Source organism: Melanotaenia boesemani, chromosome 6, assembly GCF_017639745.1.
Source record: "Melanotaenia boesemani isolate fMelBoe1 chromosome 6, fMelBoe1.pri, whole genome shotgun sequence".
NCBI classification, from domain to species: Eukaryota; Metazoa; Chordata; class Actinopteri; order Atheriniformes; family Melanotaeniidae; genus Melanotaenia; species Melanotaenia boesemani.
The window spans coordinates 31830996-31839284 of NC_055687.1; positions in this window are offsets into that span (position 1 = coordinate 31830996).

Below are 8289 nucleotides of genomic sequence, written 5' to 3' on the forward strand. Positions count from 1 at the left end.
TGCCTCCCGCTTTAATTTACAAAGAAAAAAAAATCATTAAGAAAATTTTTATTTTTTCCTGTAAAAATGACTCCAAAAATAAACATATGTGAATTGTTCCTCATTTATCAACACATAATTTTAGTGGTAGAATGGTGGTTGTGTCAGGTTGTCTGGGGAAATACTGAAATTAGAAAGTACAATGGGTGTCATTAGGGGCCAAATCATTAACTTCTGCACTGAGGCAAATCCAGCCAATTCTCATCGTCAGCAAGTGCGCTTTACCTAGCAACCCATAAGAGCAATGTAAATTGAAATGATGAAGGTTCAAACTCCAGATATGCATGGGAGGCCCGCTGAAAGAAAGATTACAGCCATGTGGACCCTTACTGCAGGATTAAAGCTGCTGCAATGGTTTAAATAAAACATGGACCAAAATCACATCTGACTTTGCTTTTACTAATTTTCCTTTTTTTAAATTTATTTATTTATTTTTTTACATAAGATTACCACATTGGCTGTAATAGACAGTTATTTATAACATGTTTTTGGTTGAACCGAGACCCAGAAAGCACAATTTGAAAAGAAACAAAATGATAACATACCGCAGGGGAATACATCTACCATAGGAAACTTATACAAAAAAGGACTATTTAAGTCCTGTGAAGAATTAAGGGGTCAAAACAAATTAGAGGGAAACAACACTTTTGGAAATATTTACAAATCAGGAACTGTGTGAAATCCAAAATCCAAATTTGTTCAGAAAACCCTGTCTAAGACTACCTGCAAGTAGTAGGGGTGTTGGACACTAATGCTCCTCTGTATCCCCGACATGTAAGAGTCCAGCTGAATAGACACATTTTCCTCAATTTTTGACTAGAAGTCTGACATTTTATTTATTTATTTAAAAAAGCCACTCAGTAGTGAGTCTGTGAGATTCACCATCTGTACAACAATCACACCAAATTCACAAAGACTGAGAGAACTTGTGCTTTCACTGCAGGTTTTCATCATTTTTATGAGGATGGGCTCAGAAATGATTTTTACATTTCACACCAATGGTTTAATCATATAGATAACTTTAGATACTATTGAATTAATGCTGTTAATAAAAAGTTTAATTGTAATAAAATGAAGCAGTTGACTCATCACAGGTACCTTCAGAGTTCACCTTTATTGTGATATTTGAGAGATTTTTTTTAAAGATACAAGCTTTTCTTAAATTTCTTTGCTGTCTAATTGCTGGTGTAAATTTAACAGCAAACTTTTTAGATTTGCCCAGAAAAACACCAAACTTGTTTTAACATCAACATGATGATGATATTAGATCAAATCTGTATGTCAAAACTAAGATTTATTCACCAGTTTGAACTGTGAAAAACATTACACTTGAAGAGCAGCAACATCATTTACAATAAGACAAATAAATTAGATTCTGACTGCACTTTTTAACCTTTAATTTTTCATCTTCATCTGTTCATTAAAGCCTCTGTATATTCTGTGTACTATAGCAGCTTTCTTTAAGCAAAGGAAACAGTTTGCTTAGATGCATTAAAGATATTAATGCAAATTATTTGACCCTTACACACCATGCAGTCAAAGGAAATCCACTATGCTGCAGTTAAAAACCACAAAAACAGTGTGTGAGACATACAGATCTTACACTAGCTGACTGTTTCATTCATGGACCATTAACTTTGTTTATCCGGATTCTTTCTGTGAAGTTTCTCCCACTTGTTGGAAACTGACTGGCCTTTGATAGCAACAAATCTAACTAAGTGCATAGCAATAAGATATAGAGGACACTGTAAACAACGTCCACATTTAAAATTTATAAATGTTGTCACATTTCCAAAATAAAACTCATTCGCTTATAACAGACACAATCTTAAAAACCAGAATTGCTTAACTGTCTTTTATTACTTCCTCCTACACAAAAACAGTAACCTGAGGTAACTTTTAAAATCAGATGTGTACATATTCCTCTAAAGCGGTGCCTGGTTAGTGAGCATTTTGTCTGTGGGAATACGATTAAAAAGTCACAACTTTAAAGTATTCATTAAGTCAGGTTACAAAAACATCAGAAAGATGCTTCCTCCTCATTCATCTTGAGTGAATGCAGCCTTGACCAGGAGAAGTTGGTGTCATCAGGCGGTATCCATCGTTCGTTGAATGTTTTGACCCTGACCGCAACACCATCCTGATGGTGGGTCGGCAGTTGTGGCCAGATCACTGCCCATCTTCTCCTCCTGGTTTCCAGCTTATCTCCTCTGTCTGGTTCCATTATCATCAAGAGGCTCTTTCGGCTGCCTCCACCACCCTTCCAGCTGCTGCTTTCCTCTCTTTCCATGTTACAGGTTCTGTATCCCCTCCTGCATCAAGGCTCTTCTCTCTTTGGTTCCTGCTTTCCCCCATCACTGAAAATGGGAGTTACCAAGACCCTATCGTCCTGTGCACGGAGCCCCGATGATGTCGCATAGCTTCAACATGCTTTCTGCTTGTGCAACAGCTGCCCAATCAAAATTACAAATAAGAAGTGGAATTATACTCTCCTGGTTTTTTAGTATAATTATGACGACATGTGTCATTTTACTGTCGAAACATCCACATGCCCTAACGTCACAAGCATTCCACAAAGAATGCATAGGTCTGAAGTCAGTTCAACTCTATCCACCCATCCATCCATCCATCCGTCCATCCATCCATCCATCCGTCCATCCGTCCGTCCGTCCGTCCATCCATCCATCCATCCATCCATCCATCCATCCATCCATCCATCCATCCATCCATTAAACTTTGCTTAATGATGGATCATTTGCAGAAGAAAGAATGAAGGAGAGATGAACTTTATTAAGTATTTCGTAGTAATGTACTTCCTAGTAACGTACTGTGCCATACTTAGACAGCTGAAAAGGAAAAGAAGAAGACAGAGAGCACAATAACAGTTTTATTTAACAATTAATATATCTTTATACAAGTTTATTTAAATTATGCCCTCATCTACCTACAATGTTGGTTTTCAAAACCAAATCAAATAAAAGTAAACATTCAGACATGTTTGAAGTGCATTAGTTTAGTGGTAACTAGTGTTAACCTGATTGATCCACAGCACATCCTCTTAGTATTTCTCAATCTTTGCCCTGATGACCCACTGCTCCATATGTTTTATGTTTCTTTGCTTCGAAGCACCTTGTTAAAATTAATGGGTTATTAAAAGTTATCTGCAAAAGCTGATGACAAACATAAGGGGTTATCTTTCATTGAATCAGACACGTTGGAGCAGAGAATCATAAACCATGCAGGGCACACTGGTCTGGGTCACAGATATAACATAAAAATGCAATGCAATACAATTTTTGTCAATCCCTGAAACAAACCTTTGTAAAAAGATCAGAAATTCAACGTTTGATTCAATTTCATCCCATATCATTATCATTTGACTTTAGATGCAAGCGCAGCCTGTGGAATGGATCAATCTTCTACTTCATGGATAGTGTCAGTGACACGTTTGCTTGTACACATGTCTTAGGCCCTGCTTACATTACAACACTTTCAATCAAAACCAAAAATTTTCCCTTTGTGTATTAAAAACCAAGACACAAAAGCAGGATGAAACCAGTCAAATGTGCAGATATAAAACCCAGATAGGACTGGAAACAATGTTGTGTGCAAACCAAGCCTGTGGTACGTGGTGAAAACTTTGCAATGATACACCCTGTGTGTGCATTACATTACAAGATTTCTTCCATGTTCTATCCAGTAGCATCTATTGGTAACCCTCTGTTTGTATATGCCTGATTATATGGTGCATGTAATCTATGCGACTTCGCAGATGGCACAAGAAGCAGGTTTTGCTTTAAGAGATCAAATAAAAAGATTTAGCAGCACAAACAGAACACAGAAGTCCATCATTGCTGTTGTCATTCTGCTCATAGATGCAAACATGGCCTGAGTGCACATGTGTAAGACGACATGACAGACACCATTGTCACCAAAAGATCACCATTCACATTTAAACTGATAGGAATCGCCTTGTGCTCACTCTGGAGCCCACTTTCAAACCTTTGTCCACCCCAAAACTCTGTTTCCATGTAAACCTGGAGCCGAAACTCAACCAAACTTTTACATTTTACAGTCTCAACATAGTCATGTAAACAGAGCCTTATTTGACACTTACCCCATATCTGTAGCCTGCTCTTAATACAAGATCATAAACATAAACATGTCCATCATGCAATACCCATCATTCTGTTGCCCTCTGTCCTGGCAAAAACATTCAGTTGGAACAAACACAAATACTCATATTTGTGTGATTTTAAGACTAATGTTGTAATCAGATCCATTTAAAAACAAATTTTCTAGTCTTTGGCTGTTTCATTAGGAATTGTGGCTACTACAACAAAACCTGTGACCTGAACTTCCAAAAGAAAAAGAAACTACGTTGTTTATATTCGTTGTTTAAAAAATGAAAATCCTGGCAAAACAGCATGCCTCTGATAATGCTGTGATATCCCTGGAGCATGCAACTGCCTCTCTTTCATGAAGAGTTGTTAGCCACTGGGAGAGATTAATATTTTACTGCAGTGGATTGGTTGTCTGCTCCGCATCAGTCCAGACAACTTTTCTCATCCATTAGTGTATTACGAAAACAAGACACATTGGAGAGACAAAGATGCATGCGCTGGTGAGATAAGCACACGCACAGGGCTTAGGAACACCTAACCTTCACAGTTGCAATAAACAATAACATGTGACTTAAGAGGATTTACATAAGATGAGAGGAGTAATCAGAGGGAGTGAAAAACCAATGAGGCAGCAATGGCATCTCCTCAAAAGTCTCTGTGTTGCTGAATGAGGAAAGTTGCCTTTCTGCTGGATTTAGAGAAAGGTTGCTGTTATCACTTTATTTGCTCTCCCAGCAGTACAAACCACACAGATGTCACTTCATTTTATTTTATTTTAGTCCTTTTTTATTGAACTGAAATATGTGTGTAGATGTAGTAAAACTTTGGCATTATAAGGGCACAGCGTGCTGCGAAAAGTGACATTAGATAATTCTCTGGAAGATTATCAGTGTTCCCCGCTCAGGCAGAGGCTTGTTTACTCAAATTCTCACATCACACTGCAGCTGCAACACATGTGTGTTTAAGTTTCTGCAAATTTAGAAAAAAGATGAGGCTAAGATCATAGAAAAAGAGATAATGGAGCTTCCTTCTCAGTTCCCCCATATCACCTAACGTGCTTGCAGTTTAATATTGCCAGGTTTGTATTTCATATTGTTTTCCTGAATGTGTGCATTTTTAACTCATTATATCTAGCTGAATTAAAGAAAGCATGTCTTTATCTCTCTTGCAGCCAACAGATACACTGCAAAAAGGTTAAAGCATCTAAGTAACCTGATACTTAAGGTATTGCTGTAGAGGTCAGTAACCATTTCGCTGATCTGCCAATGATGACCTGACTCAAAATGAGTTCAGCTGTTAATCAGGAAAAATCCTGCTTTCCCTCATCTGTGATTCACAAGACTTAACTTTAAAGATGAACATACAGATTTACAGCAGAAAATGCAGAGCAGAAGTTCTGTGCATGTAACCAAGAAAACCATTTGAGACGTCCCACCTCCAACTAAGGCTAAATTTAAACTCTCCCATTACAATTTTTCATCATAACCCATTAAAATGACTTTTTTTGTTTTTGTTTTCAAACCAGTTATATGTGAGCTCAATTCAAGTCAGTTTAATTCAGTTTAATTTTGAAATACTTTCCCCAGAGGGGATTTATGTCATTGCAGTATAAATAATACATGAATAATAATGAGAATAAATAGTCATAACGAAGGATTTGTGAACGCTAACCTTTTAAAAGGCGCTCTATTGTTTAATCATTATGCTGTGTGTTGTCCAGCGTTCCCAGAAGGTCAGTGAAAATCTGACCATCTTTATCATTTCATTTAGTTTCTGTGAGTCACTTGCTCTGATGATGCTGCCCCAACAGATAACTACAAATAAAACAGCTCTCTTTAAAGTTTATATCTCCAGAAAATATACAACATCCTCCTGAAGACACAGCTTTCCTGATTTCCAGCTGAAAATCCAGGTATTTATCCACCTCCACCTTTTCTCTCAGGATAAAAAGTAGTTTGGCTTTTTTCTGGTCCTCAGATGATTGTTTATGTAAGTAAAGGGTGCAAAATTCTAAATGTAAGCAATTATTCAACTGTAATGCTCAATGTGTCACAGAGTCTCAGTCACTGTATATGCAGTAACAACAAATAGTCATGCCTGCCTACACACACACACACACAAACACACACACACACACACACACACACACACACACACACACACACACACACACACACACACACACACACACACACACACACACACACAGATACATATTTATTTATTATGTTTTTATTCCACTAATAACGAGTGGGAAATTCGGCTCTGCATTTGACCCGTCTCTAGACATGATAGTATAATACCAATTAGATTGATTCTGACTCCAAACATTCATGCACAGAAAAGAAAAAAAAAAAAGAAAGAAAGAAAAAAAAAAAAAAGCCTAGGACTGCATTACCACTAATTGCTGCCCAGATGGCAGTGTTCTCCTCGGGTTGAACTGGAAATGTAACTGGCTGTGCTGACTGCTAAAATGACTGCTGTTTATCATACAATGAAAAATACATTTTCAACAAAATTGTTTGATGTTGGTGCAGAAAAATCATGCTCATAAAAGGAAGATTATATATCTATATATATATATATAATTTTAGTTATTTTAGATTGTCAGCATCTTTCTTTTATTTGTTTGTTTGTTTGGTGAACAATTCCAGTTTATTTGGAAACAATTTTGGAGTTAATTTGTCATTTTAAAAGAACCACTTTATTTAATACAAATAGTTTTGAAGAAAACCTGATGAAATTATGCTACAAAAACAGGTCTGAAATTACAAATATATTTCTACAGCAGCAATGCATATGCATGATACCAACTTATTACTTACTTATTGATGTATTTAGTGGTAATTTATTACATAATAATAAGAATTCAACTGTGACATGAAATAGTGTAAGATTCTCTGACATATTGCCTGCAAACACACTGGGAAGTCTGCAGCTACTTCAAAACATTTGTCAGTCACATTGTTGCAGCTCAAGCATCACAAGGCAGCTGTTAAGCAGACTCTAAAAATGTTAAGCTTCCAACAATGGGAGGCAGAAAATGTGAAGGGAAACAATTAAATTACGCCTTGCATGAAGTTTGCTTTTCATTTTGGGAGGCAAATTTAGTGGCATAGTTAATCATTATGCTGTTGAACACGATTTGCAAAAATATTCAAGAGCTTTATGTGCCTCAGTGCCCCTTCTGTATTGAAAAATAATGGGCCTCTATCCAATTAAAAACTGCATTAAATCTCTAAAGTATTACATGCACTTTACTGGTATCTCTCTGATTAGGCTTTTCTGCATGTGCAGATGCTGACAGCACACTGAGAAAGGGAGCTTTAACTTAGTGCTCCCTTATAAATCTAGTTCAGGAGTCCTGAATTTTTATTGATAATGAAGGTGCATGCATGCATGTATGCTAAAAATGAAGCATTTGTATGTATAAAGATCAATCTGGAAGAGTTTTCAGATTTTTTTTAATTGCATTAGTAAAAACTGCAAATATCTTTATTTTAGTTATATCAGATAGTCAGCATTTAATTTAGTTATTTTATAAACTAGGACAATCTGTGTCTATCGTGTTGTGTGCTGATTAAAAAAAAAAAAGTGAAACTTGTGTATTTATCCCAGCCCTTATGCTTCCCTTTTACTCTGAAAGGCAGTGATTCATTGTTCCGCAGAGGCATCACTCCAACATGTGAATAGATGATTTATGTGACCATCTGCTTTGTTTTGATCATAATTTGATCACTTCTCTTTTGCAGGATGACTTTCCATGTCAAAACCCATTTTACTACACATGTTCACACCCTACACATGTGCACACCCCTGCACATGCGCAGCAAACTTTGGAATAATTAAGCTCCCTTTTCACCAGATATTCTTTCCTCTTAAAATACTGACCAAATTATGATTACAAGTAACAAGTAGGAATAGTTGTACAACTGACTCACTCCCGCTATCTATTTGTGTTAATTAAAAGATTTGCAACTACATGTGTCTGCAGATAATCAAAATGTCTTCGGCAGCAGCTCTCCCAGATGCATCAGCACTCCAGAGCTCATTTGCTTGCTGCGATCTCATGTTTGTTTAGAATTAATCAATCTACCCACAATTGAGTTAATTAATTAGTGTTTTA